Source organism: Haliaeetus leucocephalus, unplaced genomic scaffold, assembly GCF_000737465.1.
Source record: "Haliaeetus leucocephalus isolate CR32 unplaced genomic scaffold, Haliaeetus_leucocephalus-4.0 Scaffold428, whole genome shotgun sequence".
Taxonomy (NCBI): domain Eukaryota; kingdom Metazoa; phylum Chordata; class Aves; order Accipitriformes; family Accipitridae; genus Haliaeetus; species Haliaeetus leucocephalus.
The window spans coordinates 517,796-535,004 of NW_010972864.1; positions in this window are offsets into that span (position 1 = coordinate 517,796).

Consider the following 17,209-nt stretch of genomic DNA (forward strand, 5'->3'; position numbering starts at 1 on the left):
AGCCATGTTAGGAGTGGGAAGGTGGTCAAAAAGTCCAGGTCATGACTCTTCACTAGCTGAAATAAACTCTCTACTTCTGTGTTTTGCAATGTCAGATAAGCAAGAACACTTTTTAAACATAGTTTGACTAAAGTATTACTGGGAGCACTTTATTTATTTAGCAGACATCACCCCAAGGTCTCCCAGTCTGCATCCATCTCCTGGCATTTTACATATGAGAAAAGTCTAAAAATAAAATAAAACAAAACAAGAAAAAACACAGGCAGAACATCTGTTGTTCTATCCAGACAAAGCTTTGAATGAAAGCCATTATGATGGAGCAGACTCTGCAATTGAAAATCCATTTACATTTTCAAGTCTAATTCCAACTGTAAATCTTAGGTTATATAGATGACAGATTAAAAGACTCTGGCCCCAATACACTTCTCCCTGGCAAGAGAAAAACCATCTGCACAGCATCATTCATGGTTGCTTCAACTCTGTAGGTACACATTTTTAAATGACATGGTGGTATATTTTTTCATTTCCCTTCCCTTCTTTTTCACATGCAGCAAAATCACGCGCATGGCATTTTCCCCAACTCTGTGGTAGTTGGCATGCTGGCTAAGGAGACCGATGTGTGTTTTGATTTGCTCTTTTCCCTCAATTTGAGGGGCTACTGCACCATTTCCTTTGTAATCAAACTAGCCAGAGTAAAAACCCTGTACGAATATATGGCTGTGAAACAAGGCAAAAAAGCCAGGAATATTGCTTTCTTTCCGAGCACAGAGAGAGAGAGAAAAAGAGCATACACCATGTAACAGGCTGTGCAAACCCATCTGAAGCTGACTCCCACAGCACTCTGACCATGCTGTGGGCCCCATGCTCCTCATGCCATGGGTAGGGGATGAGGGATGACAGTCCTTCCACATGGGGAGCCAAGAGCAAGCTTCCCAGAGCCCAGGCAAGCTTTGCTTTGACAGTTTAACTGCTGGCTGAGAAGTGCATGGCTCTTGCACCATAGCTGTTGGGGAGACCTCGCCCAGCATGGCTGACACTGCAGCCAGAGGTGTTTCCATGCCCAGAGACCCCAGAGAGCACTGGGTCAGCTATTTCCCAATGCACATGCAGCAGCTTGCCAGGTTCAGCCCTAATTTTTGAACATGTTAAAAGGAAGATGAAGAAACTAGGTGAAGGATGTGAAGTTCTGCTGCAAAAAAAAAAATGCAGAACAGGTTAATTCTTTGATCATTAGCCAAAACATGTGACAAGTAGAACTTAAGGAAAATATATTATTTGTCATTATTTATTGTCGGTGTGATCAGAACTGTACAAACACTGGAAAGGAGTACACACCATGCGCTTCTCCTCCACATGAGATGACACATCCAAGAGGTCACAAAGTGTAATGTGGGAGGGCAGAATCAGACCCATTGCTTCTGTTCAAAAGTAATTGCTGCCTGAGAAAACAAACCCAGAGAGCAAGGGATTTATTCAGGCACTTACTTACTCATAGGTGCTTAGTGCTCAGGGCCATCTTCTCCTGCAGCCAAGGGTATGGTCTCAGGCTGTGTCATATATGCCACCCTTGTGTGAACATCTCAGCTAGCCCACAGCATCCAGCACCTGTGATTAGGTGACATCAGAGAGGGCTCTGCAAACACGCCACTAATGCCATGCAGCATGACAGACAACCTTGGCCTGGTTTAGTTTGGTTCATATAATAATAAGAGTATAATGGCATAAATAGATTAAATTCTAGAGCATGAAGAGTGTGCACTTGAAAAAATATTAATTAAAACATCAGCTAAAGGATTTTCAAGTTGGCTTCTATTCCTGCAATTAATATAGCAGGCCAAATTACATCATTTACATGCCAACCAAAGAGGTAAGAAAAAAATTTAAATAATGAAGAGCACTGTGATGAGTGTAACGCTTAACTTCAGCTCTTGAATTTAATGGAGAAGCAGTTGTTTTTAGTAGTGCTCATACTGTGATTGTGAGTGACTCCGAGTGTCACCATGCAGCAGTATAGGAAAATGACAGTGGTAAAATGTGCTCCAGACTCTTAAAAGGTGCTATGGGGTGAGCAGGGAAAGCTCCATTCTTCCTTTAGGGAAGAAGAAAAAAGGGGGGATTTAGAATTATATTAATTTTACTAGCAAATTGAGAGACCGGGTTACCCTTGTAACTAAATAGATGTACGTGGAAGGAAAGGCACACAGACTTACACCCAACAGACTGACTCCTAGGCCATTGTTTCTTGATGAACCAACCTAATGGCGAGGACTGGGCTTCCTGAACAGGCAAGAGTCACATTCAAAAAGCTAAAGGCATTGTGGTATTTAAGGGCATCAGTAGGCCTAATTCAGATTGAGCTAGCTGAAGGCAGTATGGCCACTCTGAGGTTTGCATTGCATTTTGTAGTGCAGACAGCCCTGCCTGCCACAGGAGACAAAACTTGCCAAGAATATTGGCTTCTTTTGTCCTGCTCATTGACATTTACCTTTTACTTTCTTCCAAACTAGTGTAGAACAACATTGCATTAAAACATATGCTTTAATGAAACCAAGTATTGCTTTTAAAATAGACTGTACCTTGCTTAATAGGGAATTACTGAATGCCATTGCAGTTTAGGCAACAGAAGCTAGAGATATCTTAATGTTTTTCACCTTTCAGGAAATCAGGTGAAATTTGCCTCTTAATTTAAAAACTCTATAGCCTGAACAACAGAGGATTTACCCAGAAGACGTCCATCCCTCTACTTCACAGATCTCTGCAAACACACTCAGTCTCTAGGATCCTTTCTCCAGGGGAGTCAACCAGATTGAGGCCCATCTTGTACCGTTGTCACACAAGATTTCCATGTGCTGCAGTCTTTCACAAAACCAGTTCATTTTTCTTCCCAGCTTATCAGATTTTTTTTACTAAATTGAACAGTAGTTTGCTGTAATAATTAAAGCCTTAGCCTAGCAGAGCTGTAGGAGATACGGGTACTACCATCAGTTTTCTGGATGACATTTGGCAAAGATTTGAAGGCCCGATGTGCTAAATCACTTAATTTGTGCTTGGCTTTAAACAGATCACTGGTCCCATTGATCAATGTCTAAATGACTCTTCACCCCAGTTTCTCTCACTGTTCACTACAGACGCTGATGAAATTTGCCAACCAAATAAATGTTTTGTGAGTATTCCCACAAGAACACCTGCAAAATACTTTGAGAAAGTTGGCTGGAAGATGGACTAGAAATATAATTACTTGCCAATGTGACACCCATTTACAAGAAGGGTCGGAGGGAGGGTCCGGGGAACTACAGGCCTGTCAGGCTGACCTCAGTACCAGGGAAGATTATGGAACAGTTTGTCTCAAGAGCACTCACATGGCAAGTCCAGGACAAGCAGGGGATCAGTCAGCATGGGTTTACGAAAGGCAGGTCCTGCTTGACCAACCTGATCTCCTTCTATGACCAGGTGACCTGCCTAGTTGATGAGGGAAAGGCTGTGTATGTTGTCTACCTTGACTTCAGCAAGGCCTTTGACACCGTCTCTCATGGCATACTCCTTGAGAAGCTGGCATCTCATGGCTTGGACAAGTGTACTCTTCACTGGGTGAAAAACTGGCTGGATGGACAAGCCCAGAGGGTTGTGGTGAATGGGGTTAAATCCAGTTGGCGGTGGGTCACGAGTGGTGTTCCCCAGGGCTCGGTGTTGGGCCCCGTTCTGTTTAATATCTTTACTGATGATTTGGATGAGGGGATTGAGTGCACCCGCAGCAAGTTTGCAGATGACACCAAGTTGGGAGGCAGGGTCAATCTGCTTGAGGGTAGGAAGGCTCTACAGAGAGATCTGGACAGGTTGGATCGATGGGCCGAGGCCAATCGCATGAAGTTCAACAAGGCCAAGTGCCGGGTCCTGCACTTGGGTCACAGCAACCCCATGCAGCACTACAGGCTTGGGGAAGAGTGGCTGGAAAGCTGCCTGGCAGAAAAAGACCTGGGGAGGCTGGTTGACAGCCGGCTGAATATGAGCCAGCAGTGGGCCCAGGTGGCCAAGAAGGCCAACGGCATCCTGGCCTGCATTAGAAATAGCGTGGCCAGCACGAGCAGGGAGGTGATTGTTCCCCTGTACTCAGCACTGGTGAGGCCACACCTTGAGTACTGTGTTCAGTTTTGGGCCCCTCACTACATGCAAGCATTTGGTATCCACGTGCACAAGCATAAACTGTGATTGGTTACATCGATACTGTCCACGCGTATAAACATAAGATACAGTTAGTTATACTCACTCTGTACACGTGCATACACACAGGATATAATTGGCTATGTTAGCTAAAGCATGTGAAACTTGTCTCAGTCCAATTGGTCGAGATAAGCCCCTGAATTGAGGTTGTTTGTGCCAAGTTCCCTTTATCGTGGAATGTGCACCTGTGTTTTTCTAATTGGGATCTTTCTTTTTCTATCTTCTTGTTTATTCTGTTCAAGGCCTTCTAAAGGCGTCTGGAACACTCTTGTGACCATGAGTTACTTTCAGGCCCAGTAACTAAGTTCCATATAATTGAACCCTACAAGACAGTTGTCAGACATTGGAACAGGCTGCCCAGGGAAGTGGTTGAGTCACCATCCCTTGGAGATATTAAAAAAGCGAGTAGACAGGGTACTTCAGGACATGGTTTAGTGGGCATGGTTGATGGTTGGACTCGATGATCTTGAAGGTCTTTTCCAACCTAAATGATTCTATGATTCTATAAACAGCCAGAAAATTCCACTAGTTCAGCAGATATTTGTAATCAACTAACTCAAACTACCCTTTGCCTTTTACCAACAGACAGTAGCTGACTACGTCAATTACAGCTTCTCCTTAAATAAGGCAATGAATGAAGAGCATCTCCTGAGCAGGTAGGCAGGATTTATGGGGATGGATTTAGGAGAAGGACTCTTTGAGATAGACCCTACCCTTCCTCTTGCAAAGGCAGCAAAAATGTTATCTATAGAGAAAACCATGAACCTTCATTATTGCATGTATACTATAGAACTAAGGCAGAGTCTATCAGGCTCTACCTGTGAAAACAGGGGCACAGTACTAGTGAGATATGGCAACACTGACTAGCTGCAAACAGCATCACCGCTACTCCAGGAAGAATGATCTCCTCACCAGCACCTCTTGACTTCCCCTGTGCCAAATGCTCCCTGCTCAAAAAGCTGGGATAAGATTTGCGCTTTGCTTCAGATGGCCTTTCTTGCAACACCTCTCTCCCTAATTTACACATTTCTCATGTGATGGAGACACAGAGGTTTTAAGAGATTTTTAGATCCAGAACTGCCGCAAAAGGGTGGCCCCGCTGGCTGCTGCTGAAACAGAAATTCTCTTCCAGCCCTGGATTTTAAAGGAGGGTCTCCTGTGGCTATATTTAGTTTATCTAGAGCCTAATAGATAGCTAAAATAATCTTAAGAACCTTCAGGTGAATACTTTGGTAAGTTATTAGTGTTCCCTTGGGTACCCCAGAGAAGTAATTTGCATGTGAAATTTAAGTAGGTAGGTTATATATAATAAGAAAAATTGTGATTGATAGAAAGCTGTAGGTAGATTTTATCTTTTGTCATTTGGATATTTTATCTTGGTTAGAAGCCACACTGTTATCTAAGCATCCCTGCTGCTGTGAAGCACAGGGGCACCTCAGATTACTAATCCTACTTTAAAGAAATTAGGGGGAAACGTATTTTTCACTTTTTTTCAGTGGACTGACTTTGTGCGTTTGGCAACTCTTTGCATGTATTTGTCCATGCAATGAGTTCTCCGTTTTCTTCTCCTACTTGCTCTGAAGTGAGAGAAAAACAACTTGAAAACAAGGAGAAAATGTGCCACAAAGTCATTTAAATTGGCAGTTAGAGTCAAGGGCAGGTAAAGAAAGTGAAACTACTTCCAGTCCCCCCCAAACTTGTTCTTCCCCCAGCAACCAGGGGAACTCTTTCACATGGTAGCGAATGCTCATCTTTAGCTGCTTACCCAGCTCCCAGGTCCAGCAAAGCACTGGAACTTGTCTAGGAATTATTCTTTGGAACTATCTGAATGTTTCAGATGGTATTTAAACGTTTGCCAGTTTGCTTTGGACTCAGTTGCAGGTTTTCAGTTTTCACTTCCTCAACCTGTTTCTGAGCAAAGCAAAAACCTTAGCAGACTTTTTATTATTAAGAGTGACAGAATGAAACCTTGTTCCTAAATTGCTTTTACGAATCTGCTGCTATCGCAGCCCTGAGCACAAGATCAAATGACTAGTTTAAAATCCAAAACCATAGCTCAGTGGCGCAGAGCTTCCTATGCTGCCATACAAACGCTCTCATTTTAATTACACCATTGTGAAATTCCTTAACAATAAAAAATCCAGTGGCCATTAACTATGCCGAAATATCAGAATAGTTAGAGAATGTAAGTCTCATTATAAAGAAAAATTAGAAGCCAATACCAAATGTTGTGAGGAAACTGAAACTGCGGGTAATATGACAGTGAATACACAAAGAATCCAGACTTATGAGAGTCTGGGGAACCACCTAACCAAGGAGAGGAATCACAGTGACACTCTAGGTACTACAGTGCTAGATATACCTCTCAATACATGCAGTTTGCTATCAGTTTTCATGAGAAATTGTCTGTCTCAAGAACATGACCAAGTCCCAGAAAAAGTGCGTAGGCTGATCGGACTTTTCTTTAGTTTTGTAAGAAGCATCTAAAGCAAGCAGCCATCTGGAAAAGCAGCAGATCTGAGATTATCTTGAGCAAGTCAATTTAGCTGTTATTCCTAGGCTGCAGCCTGAAGGAAGGGTGGGTGTGTGCAATGAATGAAAATCATCCTGCCAGTACGCTGGTCTGCGCCACTTGCCAGTTAGGAACACGGCACGAGAGAAATAGGGTAGATCATTAAGTTATTTCTGTCATTCAGATCCATCCTACCTAACTTATGGTCCTTAACTGAGTACCTAAGAGAGATGCCTACTTGCCCTAGGCTGTCTGTAAGGACAACACACCAACACACCAACACAGCATCACTCATCCCACCTATACCTGAATCACCCTTGGTTTTATCAGAACAGGTGCTCAGGAAGGCTGCGCTCCTCGCCTAGGCTCCACAGATGACTGGGATCTGGGCCTTACAGAAGGCACAGAGCTAGCTATGAGATATACAAGTGAATACAAATTAGTATTCACCTGCTTTTCTCTCAATGTATCTGAGCCAGCCATTTCCACATCTTTTGTAGGAGTGATGCTCAAGAGCCTAGCTTCAAGGCTCTTCATCTAGGAGGGACCCCAGAGGAAAAAAGTCTGTTTCCCACTCTCCCCAGTGATGACTAGGGAGATCTTTCAAGTAGTACTGGAGCCAGAGAGAGCTCTGCTATCAACCAAAGCCATTTTGCCATTGTGGGTGTTGGCGTTCTCTTTGGTCATTTGTCATCACTTAGCCTGATTCACCTGCTGGGACACTGGGGAAAACTTTCCATAACAGAGTCCCAGCAACCTGCTTGCCGCATGTCATGGTCATACAGAGTATGAGGAGCCCTTGGAAAGGAGTTGGGGTGCATCACCATAGTGCGTTGCACTATGGCAATAACACTTGATCTTCTGGGCCTGTACTGTCTTCTTACACCTTGGCGAAGCTAAGGAAATAATGTGTGGATGCATGTGCATGTGAGAGCGAGTCTGGACAGCTTTAGGTTTGCTACTAATTGCAGTGTTAAAGGTCAGTGGGTCTCTTCATGAGATTTTTCTAGTAGTGTATGACATGTGAGGCTGCCTGGAAAAAGACGGCTTCTACTAGCAGTAAGCACTTGGAGACAACTGACAAAAATGTAAACACTGTGCTGATTCCAAGTCTGTTCAGACGTTTTGATTGAACAAGCTATACTTCCAGATGCTTTTCCATACTTCAGTAGATAAACTGTGCCTTAGTATTTAGACAGGCAGTTGCATTAAGACAATGTTCAAAACAAGAAATCCTCTGGGGCATTTATTTCATGGGGAGGCATATTGATGTTGCAGGGATCTTAAAGTGATTGGATTCTCTAAAGCAATGAGTCACTAATTTCCTTTTCAATGAATCCACATATGCTCAGCTTTCATGTTTTGAAAGGCAGCCAAAGTGACATTCTTTCATGCTTTAAGTTGATATAAATAAAGTATAACAGAGAGCCCTGATAGCAAAGTTTATCAATGACACATGCCTTAGAACTTACACATGGACATGGCTGGATTTTCCACTTTGTCTTCAGCTGGCTCTTAAAGAACGTCATCAGTTGCTGTAAGCTGGCAGTTTCCAGCCACAATCCATCTGAGAAAGTGACATGAGATCCCCATGCACAGATGATCTAGAATGACATTTGGAAAGCAGCAGGCCAAGGTGAAACACAGGTCCACAAAATTCAAGGTACTTTACAAACCTCCATTTGGGCATGGAGACCTTACGGTTTTTATAGTATAAAAAACTAGATAAAATAGAAAGGGACATACTAGTGAAGTGAGCCAGGAGATGTGACACACACAGTTTGCTAATTCCCCTTCTGGCCCTCCCTATGGGGTTTTTTGTGTATCTTAATAAAATTGTTAGCTGTAGATCTTACCTATTTTAACATATTTAACTGAATTCCACTACAGTTTTTAAAGTAATGTTTTTCCATTCTTTCTTTTCTTCATTCTTTGCTGGAGAAAACCAACACATGAGAGCAGCACATAGTGATGATGCAGCACCTAACCTAGAGGTTCCCCTCTCAAACTGTGTCCTGTGATGAAGCACAGGAGAGAAGCAGCAGCTGACGGAGCAACAACTTCTGGTCTAAAGACTTTGCCCAGATAGTTTGCCTTGATTTGGGGAGATTTTTGGATTCATTCCTGCTACACAGCCTCAGCAGGGCTTTTCCAGGTTGTATTTCTGTAGCTGGAACTACAAGAGTTGATTCCTTCTTTTCCTCTTGCCTATGCATGTGAGAGTAAGAGGTTACTTGGACTGGACTAAACACTGGTTAGGGATCTGTCACGACCCAGGCTGGACAGACCAGGGAGTTGTGTTGGGCTCAGAATTCCCTCAGGCTAAATTAAGGTGAAACGATACCAAACAAGCTAAATTAAGGTGAAACTACACCAAACAATCAGTTAAACATTTTATTCATGGCAGAAGTAAACTGAACTTAGAAGGCGTTAATAGTAGGTGGCATGGTCTCTCACAACAGGAATTGGCATGGAACTACCTCAGTAAACTGTGTAACCCATGGTAACCCTTATACCTGGATTCAGGGAATAAGGAGATCCCTCCCGTTGAGTCACGAGGTTCAGAGCGGACCCCCTTGCTTTCTAGACTCCTTCTCAGAGAAGGGCCTAGGGGCAGCTGGATCCACTCTTAGTCCCAGACTTGGTCAACAGTTTATGTCTTATTATGAAGAGGAGAGAGAGGGAGAGAGAGAGAGAGAGGAAAAGAGAAGAGAAAGATTTCACCAGTCCTGGGTCCAGCATTGGTCTAAAGGCCCAGTTCTGGTGGGCGGGTGGGTGTGGGGCTTCAGTTTGTGTCCTTTTATCATCCTTGCCCCTCCTTCAGGCAGGCACTCAAACTCATTAGGCTAATTAAGTGTCGTGCAGTTTGTGCTTTCAGAACCTTTGGGAAATGGGTCGGTGGGCTTGGGGGTTGTTTGGGGAGTAACTTCCCTGCAGACATGACCATTGTTTGATCTTCGGCCAATACATGGTGAGCTGCCCTGCTCAGCACATCAGAACAGCATATCAGAACACAGAGCTGCGAGCTGTGCACCCTCTGGCAAGCCCTCCTGTCCTGTTGCTATGTTCTGTGCTGATCTGTGCTGATCAGCTTCTTTTCACCTGTGGTTCCTTGCTATGCAGGGTTCGTTGTTACATAGAGTTCATCCTTATGCAGAACTTGCCCCACCACAGTCTTTGAGACATTAACTCTTTCAGTCTCTCACAGGATCATTTCCTCATTAACCAAGCTGCCTTGCTTCCCCCACCCCGCCCCCAAGCTATTGGGAAGCCAAAGATTCAACATTTGCAGCATGGTGGATTTCTTCATTTCAGGGCAAAGCAGGCTGAATGTTTGAGCTAAGATAGGCTCTCCCTGCCTTCAGCTTCTCTTTTATTCCTCCAGGAGTTCCTTCTGTCCCTCTCCATTGAGGCCAAGCTCATTCTCCAAGTCTTCAAGGCTCTGACTCTGCCTCCTTCTTACATCTTACTAACTCCCACTCTCTTTGCCAATGTCTTTCTGGGATTCTCACTTCCCTGTCTTCTTCCATCCCACCCCAAGCCTGGAGTGCTGAGCGGCTTTGTTCTCTAATTCAAATTCATCCCCAAAGAAAAGCTCATTTGCAAAAGCTTACCATCAGCATTCGTTGCCTACCTCTGCCACCAGCTTTTGTATTTTTTTTTATGTGTATGTTTGAACTAGACTTCAAGTTCTTTGGGGCAGAGCTGTATTTTACCTGAATATTGACAAAGAAGGTCAAAAAGAGGATGACAAGGAGGAAGGAATGAGCTTCAGTAGTGCAATCTACAGGAACTGAATCTGCAAAAATGGTATCATTTTTCAGCAGCATAATCACAAAACAACAGCATACTTCAGAATTCATACCAATGGCAGATGTGAAAGTAAAGAAGTAACCCCAGGCACTTGTGGTATAGAAACATAGGTATGTGGTCCAAAAAATTACTTCCTGCATTCTTTAATAACTAAGCCTGACATTATAAAGCACTCATGAATAAAATTAAAGGAGTTCCATATCAGAGTATGCTCAAAATGAGAGGTATGTTGCAAGGAAATTCTAGCTAAAAAACATCCAACTAATCCAAGTTCTCTACTGAACTCACAGTAGTGTTATTAGGTTATAATCCAAAAAATGTTACTGACTGAGGGAAGAAGCTGTTGATGGCATGATTGTTGTGAATAGCAGCCAGATGTGTGACACCTTGCTTTTGAAAAAAGCTAGATTTCTGTAGTATTAGTGGCACAGAGAGATGAATTTTAGTAAATTATTTTGGCAACAAAAATGGCACATGTTCTCTGCATTGGGATAAAACAAACAGTATATGGCAACCACTTCCGCAAACTGATACACAAGACACTCAGATCATGATGATAAGTTAGCCAAATACAAAAGACACATTTAAAAGTAGCAAATAATACTATTTGAAAATATTTCATGGGCTTCGATTTCTGTAGAATATTAATATTTTTGTACAAAAATTGTGTATGCTGCTAATTATGATGAAAACAATAAAACTTATAGACATAGTGCAATGTTTTAGACACAGGCCAAAAAACCAGTCATTTTTCCTAGCTCACCATGTAGAATCAATGACGAAAAAGGGAGTCATTCGGCTCCTGGGTTTTGGGCTAGTGCAGGTACCTAGCTGCAGTACATTGTCTGATCATCATCTCTTGTTAGAATAGTACAGTTTGTTTGGCTCAATGTAGATGGAGACAATGGAGTCTAGTTTGGGCAGAATCAGCCCACAGGTGTCTTAGCATGCTGCAAGAGCATACTTCATGCTCTCGGCTTCCACTGACTCCCATTTTCATTCTACTCTAAGGTCAAAACCCTGGTCTTGATCATTAAAGTCATTAATGGGTTAGATCCATTGCCATTTGTGACCATATTTCCATCTATATGCAGAGTGGCAGTATTCTAGGACAACTGTGCTAGTAAGTCCCATGTCCCAGATGAAAGATGAGGAGTAGAAAAATCAATCATTCTCAGATTCACATGTGAAACAGTCTTATAGGTGAATCCAGGTAAATGGACCCTTTCTAGGTACCCTTACCAAGTTATTTGAAAAACGCCACCAAAATATACAGGCAAAACATTTCTGCTGTAACTGGCATGACAGAATGGGTTCATATGGTATATATTCCCCAGCAATTTATTCAGGAAATCAAGAAGAAACCTAGAAAGTATTAAATACAGCAGAACATCATCATGAGATTTAACAAACATAAAAGTTGTATGTATGCTCTGGTGAAAAGTGTAACATACTAATAAAAGGTAGACAGATTCTTTGTTACTCACTTCTTAAAAATGTAATTTAAAATTTCCTGAGGGGCTGTTCTTTGTGCTAATCTAGTTTCTCCTTCATCAGTTCACACATTATTAATTGTATCTCAGAGTCAGTAACAAACTAAAGTTGCTGGCGGGATGCCACCTAAAAATTAAGTACCAAAGGTAGTACAGCTTGTATTCATAATTGTTTAAAAGATGAAAGTATCTTGTGCAACTTCCCATGACTGGTTTGGAAATAACAGGTAAGCTACTTAAACTAGGCTAATAAGGCAATTTATCAACCTTTCATGCCAGTCCTTCCACACTGAATGTTGTGCAACGTTGTTCAGGGAGGAAGAGAGTCGAAAAGAAGAGCTCTTGAGCACAAGGGAGGGCAATGAAGGAGGGAGAACGAAGCACCAAGCACTAGTGCCATTACAGATGGGAAGCTTTGGAGGCTCCAGGTATACCCTTCTGCAGAAATGATAGCAGAAGTCAAAATGGAAACTCAGTTTGGTCTTTGAACAGGATTTTATTTGGAAAGATAGCACCTGGTTTAGGTGAAATTTTTTTAATTCAAACTACACAATCTATTGACATAAGGTAATACAATCTCTGTTCTATCAACTGCCCTCTGAGCACAGAGAGAGTGTTTTTGTTAACTGCTTTCAGCTGGTGATAGCACTTAAATCTGGGCTGAAAACTGATTCTGCTTACAATAGTTTTAAAGAAAGTAATATTAACTCATTTGTTCCCCACTTAGCTTCCCACCTAGCACATACTAGAAGACATAGCCTAATTGATGCTGTACTTTTCTAACATACTGCTAGCTAATTTAGGACACTAACTCCTCTTCACATGACTAACAGTTGTGGCATTTTAGTTTATTACTGACTTACAGATATGCAGCACTACTCTTCTGACTGAGTTTCTGATCCCCGAAAAAGAGAGCAATTTTTGTCTGCCAGTCCAGTGCATAGTTTGGCATCTTTGCTTGAATAGTTGATGAAGATGGCTTTAAGCAACATTGTCAGATTTTGCACTGTGGCAACACCGAGTGGCAAGCAGAAGTGACATGCTGCTGACATTGCTGTGGGAATAGTAATCTCTGCCAGGGGTGCACAGCAACTGCTGGGGTGCTAACATCTTGAGTCACTGCAGCCAGCTTGCTAGGACTTATCCATTGATATCCCAACATAAGCACTTAACAGCTCAGCGTCAATCCTCCCCAGCATGAGATCTACAGGAAAGTAACAAACACCATTCTAAACAGAGGAAAAATTCAGTATCAAGCAAGAGGTGGCTATAAAATGCTATTAAATTGCAGTGGCAACATTGTTCTTCCTCTTAATCTCTTCTAACCCCAGGAAAAAAATGTCTTTGTCTATGCTGTACTCTCTAACAATTATATCGTACTGCTTTTCAGCATGCTGGCAGTCCTACTCTCTGTTCACATACAACATCAGTCTTGGCTTAGGGAATATTTGTATTCTAAAAAAGACTCCATTTACTTTGTCAGTGTCTCCTCAGGACACTTGTAATTGGCTTTCTACTATCTTTGTAAAAGTTTAAAAGCTTTTTTTTTTTACCTATTCAGAGGGGTCTTTGTTTTTCTTTCATACAGAAAGAGGTGGAGGCTAGAATAATCTCAAATTATTTATTTAGAATGGCCCTTTATTCAGCTGATAATATGGTTTAATTTCTCAAAATAAGAGATGAGAAATAGTGAAAAAGCTCTGTAAAAAGCCAAGTAAACTTTCTTCCAAGCTGGAATGGATAATATTCTCATAGTATATGCAGGTGACTCATTCAAAATGACAAATCATGTGGAGGCTGTTTTCAATGTTATGAAGCCCATTTCCCCATGATTTGAAATGAACTGGTATGGCTCTGACATATCCCGCATTTTTTAGGCAGACAATGGTTTAAATTATAGATGAAGTGACAAACTCTGGGCTGGTGGCTTGCCCCCAGCCCCCCATTAGTGGAGCAGCACCCACGCCAGCCTCCCAAGCAGAGGCCAAGCTGTCCCTCACTCGGCACCTTCATTTTCTGGGCAAACACTTCCCTCTCTCGGTACAAGAACTAACTACAGCCACACCACATAGAAAAACTTACTCCCATCCATCCTTTCAGAAGTTATTTTAAATATTTGCTTTTAATAATAACAATAAATTGAATTTTAATATTATTTGCCTCTTTCAATATGAACAGGATATTGGATGTTTGAGCTTTTTTCCACCTATGAACAAGATTTTGGCAGTACCTGAGCTTTTTGGCCAGACAACAAACAGCATGCTTAGGAGACCTGGGAAACAACATTGAGGCTTGGCTTTCTCTCAGTTCTCTGAATTAAAACACAGGCCGAAGCCATGGCAGTCCTTTACCTTACACAAACAAACAAACAAAAGGAAAACTTAGCAATGGCGGACATTTTCTAATGCTCCCAATAATTCTGGTCAGACCCTCCTCTTGCAAGCAACTTTGCTGATTGAACCCTTTCCTGCTGCCTCCTACACCTACCCCCCAAAAAGCACATTAACCCTACACTGCCTTGGCCCAGGCAGCTCTGCTGCTGGAAAGGGTCCTGGGAGAAATGTAGACATAAATGGCTGAGCTTGCACAGGCTGTGGGCAGGGGTGGGTGAGCTACCCCCCTGACCCAGCCAGCTCAACCCAAAGCATATGTGTGATACTCTCTGCCAGCAAGGCAGTAAGGGCCCATCCCAGCCTGCTGGTCAATGGTGGAGAAAACCTGGAGCCTCCAGCCCACAAAGCTGGATGCAGGAAATTACTTCTGCTCTTAGCCTGTCAATAGAAATCAAAGCATATACCGGAGCACTGCATGCCATAACTTAGGGACACCCTAGGTGAGCATGTTGCCTTCAGAGATTCAGAGACATCAGCAGAAGGCAACCGCTGAAACACTCATGTGAAGAGCCAGAGATGGGCAGGATGGCTGCCTGCACTTGTCATGCTTCAGACACCACAACTGACCAACAGCCTGATGTTACAGTACTGGAAAAGAGCAAGATCCACAATATGGAGGGCTTCAGTGCTAAGCTGAATTCCTCGTACTCTCCTAGAGATTTAAAAGATAAATGACTACTGAAGAAGGACAGTTAAGAGGAGAAAAAAACAATTGGCTGGGTAGGCATCTTCAGTGCAGACCAATTCAGCAACTTAAGAGAGTCATGAAAATGGCCAATATTTCTCTTTCCTGAGGCAAAAAATGACTACTTGTAACTCAACAGAAAGCAATGTTCTTGCTCAAAAACCTGCCATTTGTAGCTCATCTGAAAACAATGTTCCTGCACTAAAAGTGGCCATTTGTAACTCAGAAGCTCAGAAGCAATGTTCCCGCTCCACTGGGAGTTTCCTCAGTATTGTGAGGCTAACACATTGTTACTGTTTTCAGCGTGTACCATGCCTGGGTGGGGAAATAATATTGGTTATGGTACTCTGGCCTCTGTGAGTTGTTCATGCACTGGTGAAGGTGGCAAAGTCAACAGAAATAAGAAATGTCTCCTCCAGCCTTCCCAGCAGCCCATCATAGCTATGTGACAAAGACAGATGACCGCTGTGCTTACCATGAGATTTAGCTAAGAAAAAGCTATGGGATGAGCTTATTTGTATTTGAATCAGGGCAGGCTCAGCCTCTCCTAACAGTAAAAATAGGAAGGGATGCAGGAAAATGAAAGTATCTTCCATGCTGTTCAGCAAAACAATTTTCTGTGCATATTTCCTATGTGTTCTGTGTAGTGTCAACCCTGTGCTGTCTTTATACACTGGTATCATCTAAAAAGGAAAAACACATCACCTGGGATAGGATTCATCTCACCTAACCTTAGCTGTCTAAATCAGACCATTGTGGTGAATGCAGAGACAGGCGTCGGCAGGGTCATATCAATCCCACCATTACTTTCTGTGGATGTAATTCAGGTCTCTAGTGCTCTTTTACATGTGGAAGGGCATCCTGCCTAGCCTTCAGCTGCTGCTTCAAAAGAAGGCAGGTCCCATGGCTCCCGCTCTCAACTGACAGCACTGCGTAGAGGTCTCCCGTACCCTGGGATGTTTAACATGGCACTGGGCACCTTTCTTTAGGTGCCTGAATTGTCCCTGTATTTCTAACTGCAAAGTAGAACAGGCTGGGGTTTAAAAAGCTATTTTCCATATGACAATGGGATAATTTGTGACAAACTTTTGCTGTACTATATATTGGGGGGAGGGGAGAGAGTGTTGTGCTTGATGTTGCAACACAGGTATGCTGTGTTGAGGAATTTAGATTTAAGGGCAGCCACACACCCAGGAACGCGGTGACAGTCTAAACAGACTTAGACCAGTTTGTTTAGTGCTAGTCACACATCTTGAGAGCCATTTATCACCAGGATGGGCTGCCAGGCTCAGCCAAGTAGCTGGGTTTTTAATAACAGTGATTGCTTAAGGAATTTCAGAACTGATAAGAGAAAAGGTGGGGTGGGGTTTTTTTGTTTTGGTTTGGGATGTTTTTTTCCAGACGGAAAGGAAGGAGAGTCAAATGATTCTGCGTTGACAGCAAGAAGGAAAGCAGGATTGAGAAATGTTAGGAGAAAACCATATCTCCAGTCTGGTTTGAGGTGCCCTGGAGAGTCCTAGGAGAAGGCCGATGAGGAATATATTTAGGAGGGTTTTATGGCTGGACACTGCACAGCAAGGGTTCCCAACTCATAGCTGCAAGCTTGAACATGGGAAGACAAAGAATCCCAAGCCTGGAAATGGACTGTGAACAGCCAAGTCTGGGAACCACCGTTATTTAGGATAGCTAGAAAATGTGGTCTTTAAAGGAGGTGAGCCAGACAAAATTACAAATTTCATAATAAACATTCGTTTATTTTTGCAGGGCTATTTCAGACATTTACCACTGAAACAATGATTAAACTCCCATCAAAAGTGACTCAGAAGGAGGTATCCATACGATATTGTTCAACCTGTGAATTGTTAGCACTGAGATGATTTTACCAAGGATATAAAAATTCCTATTCTTCCTTCAGTGATACTTTGAAACTGGTGGCAGACTGTGGCTCTGAGGTGGCTATCACAAGAAACAACAACCACATCTGCCACTCCCCCACACGTTGAACCTTTTAAAGTAATTTTCACTTTGACAACATGCTACTGACAAACGCGACGGGCTGCCAGCTCCTTCCCCGCTCCCGCGCTCACCACACCGC